General features: G+C 39.1%; 1 protein-coding gene across 1 annotated transcript in view; it reads left to right on the top strand.

Moving 5' to 3' along the window:
* ptprt (protein tyrosine phosphatase receptor type T) overlaps positions 1-18,093 on the top strand; it is a 1,408,195-nt gene that overhangs the window by 785,130 nt on the left and 604,972 nt on the right. The gene's annotated exons all lie outside the window — the stretch shown is intronic.

Genomic DNA, 18,093 nt, shown 5'->3' with positions numbered 1-18,093 from the left:
TTTCAGTTGGAATGCCTTGCTTCTAGGAATTCTTGTGCATATCTCTGTTTGGCTTGTCCTGAGATGGATACGTTGTCTCAGTTGAAGTGGTGTTCTTCCTCATCTGTATGTAAGAATACTAGTGAGAGTGTGTATTGTCTTTTTGTGGCTAGTTACTGTTCATGTATCCTGAGTGTACTTACTTACAGATGAGGAAGGACATCATTTCGACTGGGACAACACATCCATCCTAGGACAAGCCAGAGTTACGCACGAGAAAAATAACAGGCAATGACATCACCGCAGGAAATTATGTCACCACATGAGATGACATCACCAACTTAAGGAAACCCAAACATATAAATAGAAAGTGGGCTGCACCACCAGTGCTTCATTTGGTGGCTCACTGAAAATGTTACCTAGTATGGTGACGAATTGTCTGAAAGCAAATCTTCCTGCTCAACAAGCAAACCTACATCCAGAACCTCAACCTGAGCTACAAATGTTCTCAAAACCTGCCTCATAATTTTGTATACATCAACCAGGTCCCCCTTCAACCACCTCTGTTGTAAGGAAAAGAATCCCAGCTTAACTATTCCTTGTCACTGCTGCTATACTCCAGCACAGACAGTATCCAGATGAATCTCCTCTGCACTCTCTCCAGAGTAACCACAACCCACCTATACTGTGGTGACCAGAACTGCATGCACTACTCCAGCTGTGGCCTAACTAATGGCCTGTATAACTTCTTCATAACTTGCTCTTGTTTTCAATGCCTCAACTAATAAAGGCAAGTATGCATTTTGCCTTCTTCAGCACCTCATCAAATTGCCCTTCTGTCTTCAAGCTTCTATGGGCTTGTCTGTCTGAGCCTATGTACTTCCCAGGATCCTACCATTCATCATGATGTAGAGGAGCTGGTCTTTTGCTGGTGTGGACAAGGTTAAAAATCACACAATACAATCCACAATCACCTGATGAAGGAGCAGTACTCTGAAAACAAGTGCTTCCAAATAAACCTGTTGGACTATAATCTGGTGTGGAGTGATTTTTAACTTTGACCATTCATCATGTACTCCTTTGCCATACTAATCCTCCAAAAAAGTCAACTCGCATTTATTCAGGTGAAATTCCATTTGCCAGTATTCTGTCAGTTCTGAGAAGATTGGTAGCTCAGGTTGAGGTTCTGGATTTGTTCGCAGAGCTGGAAGGTTTATTTCCAGACATTTCGTCACCCTACTAGGTAACATCCTCAGTGGGCCTTCGGGCAAAGCACTGCTGATGATTCCTGCTTTCTTTGATATGCTTGGCTTTCTTTGGGTTGGTGATTATTCTGCAGCATATGTGCATTGTGCCATTGTGTCACTTCATTCTTGCTATTTACTGCACCACTGATTCTCTTTCACAAATTTATTGATCAAGTTTCCTCCGTTCATATCAAGGTAATGAACGTTTACTACTATACAGCTACTAGATAGATGCTTTCAGTCACAAGAACATTGACCATCCCCTTTCTCTCATGCGAATAAGATGCAGTTTGCCAAATTGCCTTCTTCATTGGTCTTGCATTTAACACCTTGTCAGAAACCTTACTGAAGTCCACATAAACTATATCTACTGCAATCAGCCTCATTGACACATGACCTCCTTGAAAAACTCAGTCAAACCATGTCAAAGGTTTGCCACTTCATCTCCCTTGTCAAAGTCATGCTCACCATTTTGAGTAATCCTTGCTTCTCCAAGTTGAGATTAATTCTTAGACTTACTGGCGTAAAACTCTTTGGTTTATCTCTATGATCCTTCCTGAATAATTGTACCTCATTAGCAAACCTTCAATCCTCTGGCATCTCTCCTGTGTCCAGAGCAGATTTGCCAATTAATGTCAGAGCCCCTGCCATCTTCTCCCTTGCCTCCCACAGCATCCTGGGATGATTCTCATTTGGGTCAGGGGATTTATCAAATTCTCAGCTTTCTGAACCATTAGTACCTTCTCTCTCTCAGTTGCAATTTGTTGAAGTATGTTGCATTCCTCCTCTTTCCTGATCCTAGTGAATACAGAGGTGAAGTAATCATTTAAATCTGATACAAAATGCCAGGAATGTTCCAAAACAGACATGGCGAAAGTACATATGTGCTTCAAAACAAGGAAAAGCTGATATTAATGTGATGTTTTAAAGCTGTCAGATAGGGAGTTGCCTTGTCCTGTAATGTGTGATTGCTGTTAGCATTGATATGACTGCAGACATGAATAATAATCACTGGATTTGGGTCACGTTGCCATCTAAATACATTTTGATTGTTGGACCAGACATACAAATGTATTACAGTTGGCTATTTTGTAGCATTAATATTCATACTTGGTTGTTATAATTTCAAGATTCGCCCTGCCTGTATGAGATGAATACATTCTGAACTCTCTCATGGGTATCAGCCAGAAGGTTCTGTAAACTGAGATTGAAATATGAACAGCTGTTGATTGAATTTGCATACTGTTTGATATTTATTTCTGCCTAATGGACTGAATTGAAATGCTGCATTCATCCAAACCTTAACCCTATTGAGAAACATAAAACCTGCGCAATTTCAATCCACTGTGACCTACAGGTTGATTTATGTGCAGTAATGGGGAGATCTAACTGGGGTAAAGTATGCAGGAGCAGATGGACTGAGGTGTAAATGTGCGCAGATCATTGAGAGTGGCTGGACAAGTAGAAAGGACAATAAATAAAGCATACGGTATCCTCAGTTTTATTTATGGGGGCATGTAGTACAAAAACAAGGAGGTGATGTTGAACTTGAACTTGTTAGACCTCAGCTGCACTGTTGTGTGCAGTTCTGGACAACACTTTATAGGAAGAGTGTGAATGCATTGGAAAGAGTGCAGAAGTAGTTTACAAGAATTATTCCAGGGATGAGGAATTTCAGGCAGATTGAAGAAGTTGGACTGTTCTCTTTTGAGAAAAGAAGGCAAAGAGAGATGCCAGAGGTTTACAAAATCATGAGCAGGCTGGATAGAGTAGATAGTGACAGTTCCCACTTGTAAAAGGAACAAAAACAATAGGACATGGATATAAAATGATTGAGAAAAGAGGCAATGGTGAAATGATGGAAATCCTTTTCACTCCATGAATAGTTAAAGTATGGGGGAGTCAGTTCACTCAGTTGGCTAGAGTTAGTTAGCTGGTTGGTTGGTTCACTGCAGTGTGGTGCTAACTGCTTGGATTCAATTCCCACACTGATTGAGCTGGCCATGAAGGATGTTCCTCCTCAATATCTCCCCTTATCGGAGGTGTGGTGGCTCTCAGGTTAAACTTATCACCATTCACCTCTCTCTGAGGAGGGATGAGCCCTAGGGTCCACTAGGACAATCATGACTTGACTTTTTCATTTCAATTAGGGTACAAATACACTGCCTGGAAGTGTGGTAGAAGCAGATTCAGTTCAGGGATTCAAAAGGCAAGTGGATGATTATTTGAATAAAAATAAACTGCAAGGGTATGGGGAGAAAGCAAGAGATTGGCAATAGGTAATGATGCTCAGTTAATGAGCTGGTGTGGATATAATGAACCAGAATGGTGTCCTTCTGGCCTCTAACTCTGCTGTGATTCCTGACTGTTGAATTGTCTGGAACTGGGCACTCAGTGGCAGGCGGGAAATGGAGGCAAAGCTCCCATGTCAAAACTCAGCTCCTCCCCAGCTTGGTGCAGTCAAAAACAGACCTCTAGTGTCCTCTTAATCATGGTGGCCTGCTTATTTTCTGTACATTTTAAATTTTTTTTCCAAAAGTAATCAAAATTGAACCTTGCCCCCACCCGTTGGTTTGTCCCCTCAGTTACTTAACTTTTCTTGCAACTGGGTGCATTTTTGTTACTTTGCAAGTTCTACCCATCACTCTTAGTTGGAGTGAGGATCTGGTTTCTTAAAAATAAGGGCCACCTTAGTCTATATTCTGATCAGTGACTATTACCTCCTCCACCACCCCAGCACCGCCCAGGGTGTTTCTGGGAAACAGCAACAGTCTGAACTTCTGATTCCCAGCCTTGATGTAAAGATTCAGCTCATTACTTCTCACAATTGCTTTTAAAAACCATTTAAAATATACATAGGTACAAATCTTCTAGTTTTCTAGAAAGGTGAAGATTGGTTGAACGCTAAAAGATGCACATTGCTCCCTTGAGGTCCCAAGACAGTCATTGCCCAGAAAGTTTAAATCACATGGAAAATCAACATCTGGAACCCTTTGAAAAGATCCCCAACCCTGAGTTAGGGTGGGAGGCTCTGGAGAGCTCTGACTGACCGACATGCAGTTACCATTGCTGATTAACTCAGTAACAATATCACTGACACCAAACTAAACAATCCGCTGCAATTCCTAACATCAGAACTGCCATCTGCCATTGTACACCCAACCTGACCTCATCACCTACCCTCCTCATCAACTCCCCCAACAAAATGTTTCCAGCTAATGCAGTGCTGTTAAAGGGGGTTGACTTCAGCACAGATTCTCTGCACTGCTCCATTTGAGCATTGTGGCATTGCTTGGATTTGAATGGATTTTCCATCTATCGTCTCATTCTCAAATATTCCAGGTCTCTCTGTGCTGCACTTTTATGGAGTTTCTCTCTACTTAAATAATAATCTGTCCTTTTATCCTTCCTGCCGAAGAGCATGACCTCTCACTTGCCTATGTTAAACTACATCTGTCAAGTTTGTACTGTTCACTCAACCCATCTGTATCCCCTTGCAGATACCTTATGTCCTCACCACAGTGTGCCCTCCCATCTACTCTTGTATCCTCAGCCAATCTGGATACATTACACTCTGCCCCTCCTCCAAGACAATAACATATACTGTAAATAATTGAGACCTTAAAACTGATCCTTTTGGCACTCCATTAGTTAGGTCTTTCCAATCTGAAAATAACTAATAATCCCAACTCTGTCTCCTGCATGGTAACCAATTCTTAATCCCTATTAATATATTGCCCCAAAACTTGGAGCTCCTATCTGGTGCAATATGCTTTTATGTGGCACCTTATTTGATGTTTTCTGGAAATCCAAATACACTAATATTTACTGGTTCTCCTTTATCAATTATGTTGTTTAAAGTGTTTATCTAAATACTTCTTAAATGTTGTGACGGTTCCCACCTCTACCCCTTTCCAAGCAATGAGTTTCAGAGACCTACCATCAGTATAGAACTTTAAAAAAAGACAATAGAAAATTTGGGGAGTCAATAGATAGGTGGCAGATGAAGTGCCGGGTGGAGAATTGTGAAGTGGTGCACTTTGGTCCAAAGTACATACAGAGACAGTATGATATAAAAGTTTAAATTCTAAAGTGAGTATATTAACAGAGAAACCTGGCTGTGTATGATCCATAATTCATTTAAGGTGGCAGGTCAGTTAAAGAAAGCAGGTACTAAAGTATACACTATTCTAGGTTTCAGTAATGGGGATGCAGAGTACAAGAGAGGAGGTTTAGTTGAGTATGTATCGGAAACTGGTTGGACCTCATGTGGAGTATTGTGTGCTATCGTCTGCAATGGTGTAAAGAATGCCTAAGACTAAATGGAATGAGGAAAGGGGTCATAAGTACAATAATTTAAGGTTAATTAGGTTTGAAATGGTTGTATAAATATGGAGTTAGTAATCAGTCAGGTGAGAGTTTTATGGAGTTTGGTTAACTGAGATAAAGCTTTCACATAAAAGTGTGGACTTGAATTCTGTATGAATAAGTTATCTTTTGAACTACAGCATTGTGCACAGTCTTCAGGAAGAATGTGAATGTATTGCCATGGAGAATGTGTCAAGAATGAATTACTTCCTCAAACGATTTGTTTAAATTCGAAAATGCAAGGCAATTCTGATTGGTTGAGGTGTTGTCATCGAGAATGCACCAAGCAACCATTATTCCACATGCTTTTGTTTAATTGAAAACAGGATAGGTTCTCTGCAAGTAGAAAGAGCAATGCTGAAACAGATCAGAAAGCACTGACACTTTGGATAATATCACTATCTATTACACTCCTGTCTGCAAAACAACCATTTACTTCAACTTGGTGTTTTCTGCTTTTAAGCCAATTCTTTCAGTCCAAACTCACCTTGACACTTGTATTCCATGAGCTTCAGAATTTGTTAAACAGTTTTTTCATGTAGTATGCTGTCAATTACCTTTTGAAATCCAGATCCACAACATCTTCCATATTCCCTTCATTATCATTCTGCATCTGTCTTTATACATGTCCATGTTGGTCATTGTTAATTAACTCTAACCTCTTCAGGTGTGTGATGATATTTGTCTTTGATTATTTCTTCTAACATCTTTAACACAACTGACATTAAACTAATTGGCCAGTGTGCTTGCATCCTGTGTTGAGACAAAGTGTCACATTTACCAATTTCCAATCCCTTGGCATCTCTCCTTTATTAAGAGAAGTTTGGAAGAATATGACAAGCTCTGCTGCTATCACCATGCTCACTTCCCACAGAACCCTGAGATGCAAACAATAAAGACCAACTGGCTTATTTATTCCAAGTATAGTCAGTCTTTCCAGTGCATATTGCCTATCAGTTTTCATCCTGTGCACTATCAGTGTCATTTCCACATCTTCTGATATTTTGTAAGCATTCTGTTGAATAATAAATATTCACAGAAAGTTTTCACTAAATCGTCCAGCCTTGTTTTGTGCCTGTTAGAATATATGACCGTCTTTATCCCTAATGGATCCCCAACTCCACTGTTCTTGCTGTGCAAACAGTAAAAGGTTTTGGGGTTTCCTTTTTTGTCAAGTGTCATTCTTTTCTCGTGTTCCATCTTTGCCAGTTTTAATTTCTTCTAAGTTTCCCTTTTCAACTTGTATTCGGCCTGTCTGTCCCTTGAAGAGTTAATTTACTTTGCACAATACACCCTCTTTCTTTTTATTCCATCATACAACCTTCCCACCGTTGTCTGCTAATTAGCTTTCATGTTGGTGCTCCTACCTTTAGACCTTATTGCCATGTATCTCGCCTATGTCTCAGAGATTGTCTCTTTAAAGATACCCAATGTTCCATTACCGTTTTTCTTCTCAGTCTTGGTTCCATTTACCTTGACTAGGCCACATTTCATCCCTTGTTAGTTAGCTATCTTCTAATTTAGGAGTTCTACTTTAGGTCATTCCTTGATCTTTTGTTACTAATGTAAACATTGACATAATGATCACCCTTGAGTACATGTTTCTACACAGAGACCCGAGACCAACTTTTGAATTCCACATCCACTACATCTTCCACATTCCCTTCATTATCATTCTGGAAGTTCATTTAAAAAATCAGTCAGATGAGTCAAACATGATCTTCCTTTCATAGGTCCATGTTGGTCGTTAACTGAATGAAATCAAACCTTTTTCTGACCTCTTTCCTAAGCAGCAGATCTAATAATGTTTCCTTCCTAGGTGGATATGCTATTTATCCTATTTTTCAAAACTTCCTTCATTTCTCTTTATTCTAACATCATTCCAAGCAATATTTGGATCATTAAAGTCTCCCAGTATCATCACATGATAGCTCATACACATCTGCATGATTTCCATGCTACTTTGCTCCTGTAAATCTCTTCCACTATTTGGAGGCCTTTGGATCACCCAGTTTCATGATCATACCTTTCTGGCTTCAAACCATGAATGAAATGAATTCTGTCTTTGCGCCCACCAAGAGCATCCCCCTTTTCCAATGCCACATAGTCTTCACTCCTCAGTGCTAGCATCCCAGCCCCCTTTTTTTTTTCTGAACACTTTCTGTGCTTGAGCATTAAGCACCAAGTCAGCACTTCTTTAAGCCACATTTCTGTTGTCATTGTTAATTATATTTCCCACTTGGCTGTTTATTCTTGTAGGTCACTAAAGTTATTCAGCGATCAATCATGTACTTCTACCCTGGCTTTGTTTCCCCATTATATTTTTAAGTCTACTCCTATATACTGTATTATGGAACTTTTTCCTTCTCTCGGTCAACCTATGTGCTCACTCATTAATGCACCATCTATAACGATTTTAAAATCACTATGTAACAATTATCATTGCAGGCAATAAATAATACATTGATGATATATGACGGTGAAAGTTCGAGGATGGTTGTGTGGAGCATAGACAATATGTTTGACTGAATGGCCTCGTCTTAGCTGTAAACATTTGCCTGTATCTTCCAAGGAGCAGCAAGGATTATCAGATTCCAGCTCCACTTGAACACCCCCCATCTCAATGCTGTTGTCAAGTTAATGGTCCTGAAAGGGTTAATGTTGTACAGTATATTAAGCTCTACCCAAGCCAATATATTATTAATATCTGGAGTGGGGAAAAGAGGAGTCTAGTTCAAGATCCCCATGGAAACAAATTTGTCACCAGTGTCTTCTGCTTGGCTAGTTAAACACACTTAAGGGTATGAAATGTAATCCATTGTGCAATAAAATGCAAATTGTTAAGTGATTCTTCTTGTTAAAACTCACTCAAGGTTCACCCTCTATCATTGTTAATCACTGACTCCTATTAAAGGAGTAGAAAGAGGATTGGTGGTAGCACTCCACTCTAAATATGAGCTATGAGTGATTAGTTCTGCAGCACATACAATAAATGCTGCTTTCCATTTCTTGCTGGTTCATCCAAGCCTGGCTTTCCCAGAAATGCAGAGGATAGCATCATTTGGAGAGCTCAGTCACAGTGAAGTGGAGCCAGAAAGAAGGAAACATGGTACACCCTTTTTCCACAGCTCTGATTGTGATATGGTAAATTGAAAGGTTCTGTGTCAATATTATCATTGGGATCAGTGGATGAATATGTGAGTGGATGTGGTGGCAGGATGGTCAGGTACGTGGTGGAAGTAGGAGTGTAGGTGAGATGGTAGGTGGGGATCGTAGATTCGGTGAATTAGTAGGTAGGTGAATGAAGTGGTAGGTGTGAGGTTTGATGTTACTAAGGATGTCAGTTGAGAGTGGTGCTAGGTGGATGAGGATGTAGATAGGGGTGTGGGCAACTTGGGATTTGTGTTAGTCTGAGACTGATGGTAGGTAGCAAACAGGTTCAGGGTATGGTCAGAGTGGCATGGTCAAGAGGTAGTTTGGGAGTAATCAGCAGGGGTGGGGAGGATGTCATTGTGATTGATTGGGAGGTCAGTTGTGTAGTCAGCCAGGAGTCAGACTAAATTTTCTCTAGCTAACATTTCCTAGATAATAGCTATGAATATGACCAAAACCTTTGACTCTCACTCAAATTGAAGACTTTCACACAGGGTCCCAGAGGAAGCAAGGGAATTTAAGCTCCTTGGGCAATTCCTATAGGAGTAAGCAGTTAAGAGCTTTCACAAAGTCCTGACAGACACCTTTGACCAAATTCACAGTCATTGACAGTCCAGAGACCAGAAGAGTTTGGCTAACATGCCTGTTAAGTGCACATATTTTAACAACATTTACCATAATTTTCATCTTTCTATATTAGTGAATGTTTGTGTTCAAAACCAAAAAGGAGCAAACAGAGTCTTCACCATAATTGAGGTTTAATAAATTCGGATGTTCTTCAAAACGAAGTCAGAAGTAAATGATGATTTCATGTCTGATATTTCACCACAGTCTTGAAGGAGCTGTTGTTCTTCAGATAAACTCATATGTATTTTTCAGTAAGTATTAAATAACGCAACTCTTAGTTGTCAAGGCATTATTTGAGGAAGGACTGGACATTGACCCAGCATGCTGGCCAATATTCTTTCCTCAAACACCTTGCCATTCTTGAAAAAAAATCAGTTACTTTCATCTTGTTACTATTTATCAGTTCTTCTGTGTTCAGATTGGCTGTTGTATTTGCTTACAGAAGCATGTGATGCATTTTGTCATTCATTGGCACCAAAGCACTTTGGAATATTCCTTGGAGATGTGGTAGATAATTCTTGTCACTGCATCCAAATTTTCTTTACTTTGTAGCTTTGTAGCACTTCTGTGGGCAGTTATCCAGCCACAATCTCTTCTTTTTGTCCAGCTTCATCCTTGCTACCCTGAAGACATAACTTGGCGGCCACTGTGAGCAAAGCAAATAGTCAGCGAAAACAGGCCAGAAATAATTTTGAGACATAAAATAAATGCAAGTAATTTGTTTTTCTTCAATGCAATACTCAATGTAAACAACATGCTGTGAATTAATTGAATAATATGAGGTTAGTGATATTTTTGGACCAAACCTATTCACAAGATAATCATTAATAACCAGTTATTTTTATTAGGAAAAGAGAGTGCCACACTGATCTGTTTGATTCTTTCTCATTGACCATGATGCTGTTGATGAAATTGAATTGAATGATGCAGTATTTTAATGCAATTTGTTCAAAATTATGCATGAAATTAAAACAAAAGAGAAACTATCTCATGGGGTTGCATCTTCTGTAATACCTCAAACACAAACTTTGTAACTTTTCAGTTTGACTGAAGATAGAACATTTTGTACAGTGCTTCAATCACAGCATGTGAGCTTATGCAATACCATCTCCTGCAGCTTTGCAATGTTATAAAGTAAATGGTATCAGCATGAAGCTTGGCATGTGTTACGAGTTTTCAATAATATTGCCATGTGACACAGGAAATGGCTGTGTTGAGTGGCAATTAAAAATGGTGTTGAGTATTGTTTTTCTGAATAGGTTGTCATAAGTAATTTTTAAAAATCCATTTCTTGGTTTAAAAGTACAGAACTTATATAGGATTCAAAATCCTTTTGATATCATTTATATGTCTAGTACATGGCCTCAGTTTATTTTTATCTGGCCAAGACAGCTGAAAATCATGTGCAGCATCAGCAATGATCTGCAGTGTTCTCCTGCTTTGTCTGTAGCTTTCTGAAGCCACAGCTGCAAGAAGCATAGTCCATGCCATCTGTGGCACTCTGTTAAAGATGGGCAAAATTTCTAGTTATCAGGCTCCTGTAACAAGCTGTTAACCTTGGGGACCATTCAATTGTATTCACTTAGCTTCACTTTATAGTTATGTGTTTTATCAAAAAAAGTGCAGGTTTCCAATGCATGCTTGATAAGATTGGGTAAAAGTTATGGGTGCATTTAATCAGCTAGAATGACATATTGTAAGCTATAGATAAGGGTAAGTGCTGGAATGCAAAACAGTGTCCCCATCTCTGAATTGAAAGGAAATGAACTCATATTGTGCAAAGCCACACAGTGTATATTTCTAATTTGTCACAACAAATTGCATCCAGTATAATTTTTTCATTAAGCATCACTATTTCTCAATTATATGTTTTCAATACAACAGAAAAAAATAATCTCTGAATAAATATGCAGGTTAATCACCTAAACATTTCACATTAATCTATAACAGGTAATGGCTGTATCAGTAAACAATGGAAAAAAATTCAGCGTAGTACATGCTGAATGTAGGTTTCAATGTAATCATCCTTAGAGATTATTCTTCTGTAACCTGGAAATAACAATGTCAAATTCCTTCAGTACCCCTCTGTGTACATTACACACGTTACAGCTGTCATTTTACCTCAGAGTATGCAAGAACAAAAGCAGTACAAATGAGAGAGAAAAAAAAATTGCCCCAGCTGGAATTTGAAAACAAGAATTGCTGGAAATGGACAGAATCTATGTCAGCATTTATTTTTTTAAAAATGAAAGGTTGATTTTTCAGGTGAAACCCTCTCCCAAAATTGAACCTGAATTATAATCAAGCATTTTAGTGGAAGTTTAGAAAAATGAAGAAATGGAATGAAGAAATGAATGAAAAAATATCTCCTTCAAAATTTATATTAAAATGTCATTTCCACTTGCGTCAGTCATTGACCTCTGCTGGGAATTTGAGAATTTTTTTGTCCATCAGCATGAGAGCCACCGCGTTTTTATACTATTGTTCTAACAATAAACCTCTATTGATTCAGGAAGACAAAAATGTTGGAGAGAAACACAAACGTTGGACAGGTATTATCAACTGCAAAGAGGAAGGACTGATTTTTCAACTGAAATCTAATCCCGCTACTCAGATAGTATTATCAATCATGAGGCTAAATTCTATTTATTATCTGAAATGCCAAGGTGAGATAACAACCTTGCAATCATTCCACGTATAATTGAGAGAGGGGTGGGTGAGAGCAGCTGTCAACCATTTGATCAACTACTTCAGCATGTTCTGGGTTGCTTTCTGAGCTTTGACAAAATCAGTTTATTACAGTCAGATGAACTAAGCAGTCCAACAACTGCCTGCTCCCTTAGTGACTATAAATGTGCACAGTCCAGAAGGAGAATGCTAGAGAATGCTCAGGTGGAGGAACCATGATTGACTTCCTTTTCATGTGTCTGACCAAGTGACACAATATGGCTGACTTCCACCTTGGCAACACATTTAGCGCAGATGGGTAACTGGACTTGCAGATTTTCTAGCTTAGAGGAGTGATTAAATTATAACAGCTAGAATCACATTAAATAACATTTATCGCTACGGCTGCTACTGGTCTATATCATTGCCTCCCCTAGTTGAGATTTTTAAAAGGGGATACAGATCGTGTAACCTGACTGTAACTACAATTGCTTTTTCAGACTGCACCGAACTCTCTCAAACAGAAAACTAGCACTCTGGTTCCTTTCTGCAACCTTGTGAGATGAGGAGGAAAATAGGAATCAGAAGCAACAATATATAATTCAGCCCTTTGACTGCCATTCAATAACATTGTCAGTTGTGGTTATGGACCTCAACTGTACTTTTCTCAATACCATCAAACAGAATGCAAACTGCTGATTTACACCCCATGCACAACTTCAACATCAGTTCTTCCATCACCAACATTCAGTGTTTCATCTCCAAAATGCTTGGTAGCAACTCACCACAGCAGCACCTTCCAAACCCCCGACCTCTACCACATCAATGGATAAAGGAAGCAGACAGATGTGAACACTCCAAGTATGAACTTTATTACTGTGCCTTCACTGTCATTGGATCAAAATCCTGGAACTCCCTCCTGAACACTACTATGTTTGTACCTCCCCTCCCCTCTAATTGTTAATTGGGGAGGGGCTCCACAATATAAAGGAGAGACTAAAAACAGGTCACAGCAAAAACAGGCAGGCTTCATAGAGATTATTCTGCAATAAACATGCACTTGTGTTTGACAGATGAAGACCTGATATGTTTAGTTTACACAGTACAAATATTTTCCAAATGATACAAATGTTTCCTGTCTGCAATAGGAAAGATAAACAATGCATTGTACCTTGGCTCTGTGAAATTAGAGTCGAAGTACAAGTGTGAATTGTATCAATTAGATATCCACAGGTAGAAGACTTATGATGGTCACTCAAGATGCCCTTATTCTACAAGGGATGCAAAGAAAAACCTGGGAATTGTTGACCAATAAGCCTAATGTCTGCCTTCGGTAAGTTACTTAGAAGATTCTGAGAGATAAGAATACGTGTATTTGGAAAGACAGGGTTTGTTTAGGAATAGTCAGCATGGCTTTGTGTGTGGGAGGTCAAATTTGTTAGAGTTTTTTGATTAAGTGACCAGAAAGATTGACAAGCACTGGGTGGTAGATGCGGTGTATATGGATTTCAGTAAGGCCTTTATAAGGTTCCACATGGTAGGCTGGTGTGGAAGGTTAGGTCACATGGTATCCAGGGAGAGCTGGCAAATTGGATACACAGTTGGCTTGATGGTAGGAAGCAGAGAGTAACAGTGGAAAGATGCTTGTCTGACTGGAGGCCCATAACTAGTGGAGTGCCTCAGGAGTCAGTGTTGGGCCCATTGCTGTTAGTTATCACTATCAATGATTTGGATGAGAATATTTAAGACGTGATTAGTAAATTTGCAGATGACACTAAATTAGGTGGTATTGAAGACAGTGAGGAAGACTATCAGAAATTGCAGCAAGACCTCGATCAGCTGGAGAAGTGGGCCGAGAAATGGCAAATGGACTGTAATATAGATAAGTGTGATGGCTTGCATTTTGGAACATCAAATCAGGGTAGGAGTTTCATGATGAATGGTAGGGCCTTAAGGAGTGTAGTGGAACAGAGGGACCTTGGAGTTCAGGTGCACGGTTCTCTGAAAGTGGAGTCACGGTAGACAGGGCAGTGAAGAAGGCTTTTGGCACACTGGCCTTCATCAGTCAGGGCACTGACTATAGAAGTTGGGAAGTCATGTTGCAGTTGTACAGGACATTGGTGAGGCTGCACTTAGAGTTCAGTTTTGGTCACCTTATTATCAGAAAGATGTTATTAAACTGGAAAGAGTACAGAAGAAATTTACAAGGATGTTGCCAGAAGTCGAGTATCTGAGTTTTAGAGAGAGGTTGGACAAGCTTGGACTTTTTTTCTTTAGAGCGTAGGAGACTGAGGGTGGAAGCTGAGGCATGGATAGGGTGAGTGTACTCAGTCCTTTTCCTACAGTTGGGGAATTGAGGACTAGAGGGCATCAATTTAAAATTAGAGGGGAAAGAATAAAAAGGAACATGAGCGACAACATTTTTACATGTGGGGTGGTTTGTATATGGAATGAGCTGTCAGTGGAAGTGGTTGCGGCAGGTACATTAAAACATTCAAAAGACATTTGGACAAATACATGGATAGGAAAGGTTTAAAAGGATATGGGCCAAATGCAGGGAAATGGGGTTATCGTAGATGAACATTTTGGCCGGCCTGGAAGAATTTGGGCCAAAGGGCCTGTCTCCATGCTGTAGGACTCTATGCCTCTCTAAGATTATATAAAGAAGGACTCATTTGGCACAGTGGTAGTGTCCTTATCCTTGAACCAGAGGAACTGGGTTCAGGGGCCTGTTTCAGATGTGTGTGTGTAATGTATGTGTAACTCTATTGATTAGAAAGTAGGTTAAATTTAAAAAAAGACAAACACATTAAAAGACACTGACCATCAGAAGAGTAGAGTGTAGTCTGGAAAGTTATACATGTAATGCCTAACTCTGAATAAATCTCAATAAGTAGTGGGTCAAACTGGCTATCTGCAGTGCAACAGTAATTCTAACAGTCTTTGTCACAAACTCCTTTTATTTGCACATTGTCCCTCAGTGAAACAGATAAAACTTTCCTGGTTTTGCAAGCAGTTAAAAATTGTATATACAAACACAGGATTTGCATAACTACTTTGGGCTCATTGCCTGGGGAAGTCTCATGACCTCAATAGGATGACTTACTTCTCAGAAGAAGTATGTGTTCTCTATATCTCTCAGTACACAATGCTCAAGCAATCTACAGAGATATCAGTTGTGCATTATCAGTTTTGAGTTGAGTTAAAACTGTAACTTTGCAAAATAGTTGGAAGAACTTGATGAATTAACAAAGTTCAGTACAATTCCAGCTTTTTCTTTCAGTTGGAATATTTGTCACATGCATTTTGCACTCAGTTCTGCTACCCTGATGCATTTTAGAAGGTACAATCTGCCTGTATAGCACAGAAAGCAACACTTTTCACTGTATCTCAGTACATGTAACGACAATCAATCAATCAATCAATAGCAGAAGTGTGCTTATCAAATGAAGCATTAACTTAGAGCTCTGTCTGCCATCTCAGGTGACAGAGAAAAACCTCATGGCACTATTTTAAAGACATGGAGAGAAATTATTCCTCGTAGTCTGGCTAGTATTTATCCCTTCATCTCAAAAAATGTAAAAGACTCACTTAATTGCTGTGGGATGTTGGTATGCACCTGTTGGTGTTGTATTTCCTTCATCACAAAAGTGACTGTACTTCACTGGCTACACAGCCCTTTTAGGGCTTCGCCAGGTCAAGAAAGGTACAAGATAAATGCAAGGTGTTTTTTAAACTTCCCTAGTATATGTTTTTGTACACATAGTACATGTGTTAATTGTTCAGTCATGAACTTTGCCAATTGGATGTTTGACTCAGATGTATTCCTATTGTGGTGCAGTTGCTGAGCTTTTGCACGAGGCGTTCACCCTGGCTAGGTCAGTTTCTTTAATCTTGTTCACAGAAAAATAACTTGAGCAGTTCATTTTCAATGAAATGTCAGCTAAGATAAACTTGAAGCCATCCAAGAAGTCTATCAACACTCTTCTCTTTTTAAATATTCTATGTTTTACTGTTGAAATTTTAATAGGTTTACATATAACTTATACGAAATTCACCGATTTATGTTCGTATATGAGCTTTCTTCCATCTTATATTATCTTACCTTTATCACCATACTCCTTTTCCCCTTGTGTCTGTGTCATTAAATTTCCAGGCCCTAGTTCTGTTCTTGTCCACAAGTGAAAACAAATATTCAAAGCCTACTCTGTTACAAATCCTTCCATGTTCTTGAAGACCTGTACTCAGTTCCCTTAGTCCTCCTTTTCAAGTGAAAGTAGCCCAATTTTTCCTGATAGTTTCAACCTTTTAATTCTGGTGTCAGAATGCATTTGAATAAAGCAGGATATTATGAGTAAAAATGCCCATATGAAATTTAATTCTCTAAGGACTTGTGCATTGAACCATATTAATTAACTCTTGCACATATGAAAAACTAATCAGGTGGAAAAGGTAGATTAAAGGGAATCATGTACACGTGTTATTAATAGTATGCTTAATTTATTTGCCTTCATTTGTGGCCCTCTGATGTTAGACCCAGTGTAATTGTTAACTGATGTGTGATATGGTTTTGAAATGCTTGCGGTTGGGAATATTGTCTTCAGGGAGACTTTAAATTGAAGTTAATATGTACAACTGCAATGACTGAGCCTAGCTGGGAACAGAAACTTTAGCATTCAAAGATTTCTGCAGACATAAGTTAAAAATTTTAGTGTATGCAAAACTTGGCCTGGTTAATTAGAGCTTGGTGGGAGCCTGATCCTTGTTCACAATTTAGATGCTAAGTGGTATGAGAAATCCTGACTCTGTGAAGCTGATCTTTGGAAATGGCCATCTCTGCTTCCTATTTCCATGCTCTGGATCAGATTGGGCCGCATGATCCCAGAAGAGCCACAAAGGCTGCCATTTTGGAAAGCCTGTCCAAGAACTCTAGAACTCTTTTGTGTTTAAAGTTTTAAATAATGATTAAAACAGAAACGTTGCTCCTCTCTCTCTCTCTAGGGTCCTGAGTAGCACCTGCGCTAACACAGTACCAATGAATTCCTGATGACGGGCTTATGCTGAAAACATTGATTCTCCTGCTCCTCAGATGCTGCCTGACCTGCTGTGCTTTTCCAGCAGTACACTCTCGACCCAGTATCAACTAATAATGTGTACCCACCATCATTGGCCCTTCCACCTCCATGCCAACTCATTTATTATCCAGCAGGGATATAGCTGAGGAGACATCCTGACACAAAATGAAGTTATCAATCCATCTGTGATGTCACTATTGAAACAAACACACGCACATTGACACTAAAGTTATGAAAGCATTTCACTCAAGTCATCAATACTTTGTGCAAGCAAGTATTTTACCGTAAGTACTTAATCTTTAAATCAACTAACATTTCCATTCAATGAGCAGTCCGAGCTATTCATCAATAGGCACTCCATTATGGAAATTATAATTTGGGGAATTAGTCATGTAGCACAAATACTATTGTAGTTTTATGTGAACAAGCAATCTAAACATAAGTATTTCTTTAAGCTCCACATCATCTTTCAGACAGCTCTTAGGCAACTCTGTCCGAATGAGTTTATGCACATTTAATGCACAGCATGCTTTATCACAATGCCTTACTTGCATCAGAGGTGGCCTGGCAACAGATCCAAAGGGTTACTTAATTTCTTAAAAGGGAAATTTTTTTTAAAAAGTACCTAAACTGGCAGGAGTCACATTATAGACTGAAATTCATGAGCAGGCATTTCTCTGCAAACCAGGACAAAGACTGCAAAATATATGATCATTAGGCAGGTACGTTTGAGACTCTATCAATTTTCTCATGCTTTCCTGGAGTTTCTCCATTATTTTATTTCCTAATCTTTTTTCAAATCTTGACACAGTTTCTCTGGCTTCCCAACAGCACCTATCTTAACTTTAAGGTTTTTTAGAAGAAATCTCCTATTATGAACAATTATCTTCTCAAGCAGCTTTGAGCAAGAAAAAAAAGTGATACTTTCAAACAAGGTCAATTTGACATAATCCATCATGCTTTCTGTTTTTGGTCAA

Source organism: Hemiscyllium ocellatum, chromosome 15 (assembly GCF_020745735.1).
Source record: "Hemiscyllium ocellatum isolate sHemOce1 chromosome 15, sHemOce1.pat.X.cur, whole genome shotgun sequence".
Taxonomy (NCBI): Eukaryota; Metazoa; Chordata; class Chondrichthyes; order Orectolobiformes; family Hemiscylliidae; genus Hemiscyllium; species Hemiscyllium ocellatum.
The sequence above is the reverse complement of the archived record's forward strand: the minus strand, read 5'-3'. Positions and strand labels throughout refer to the sequence as shown.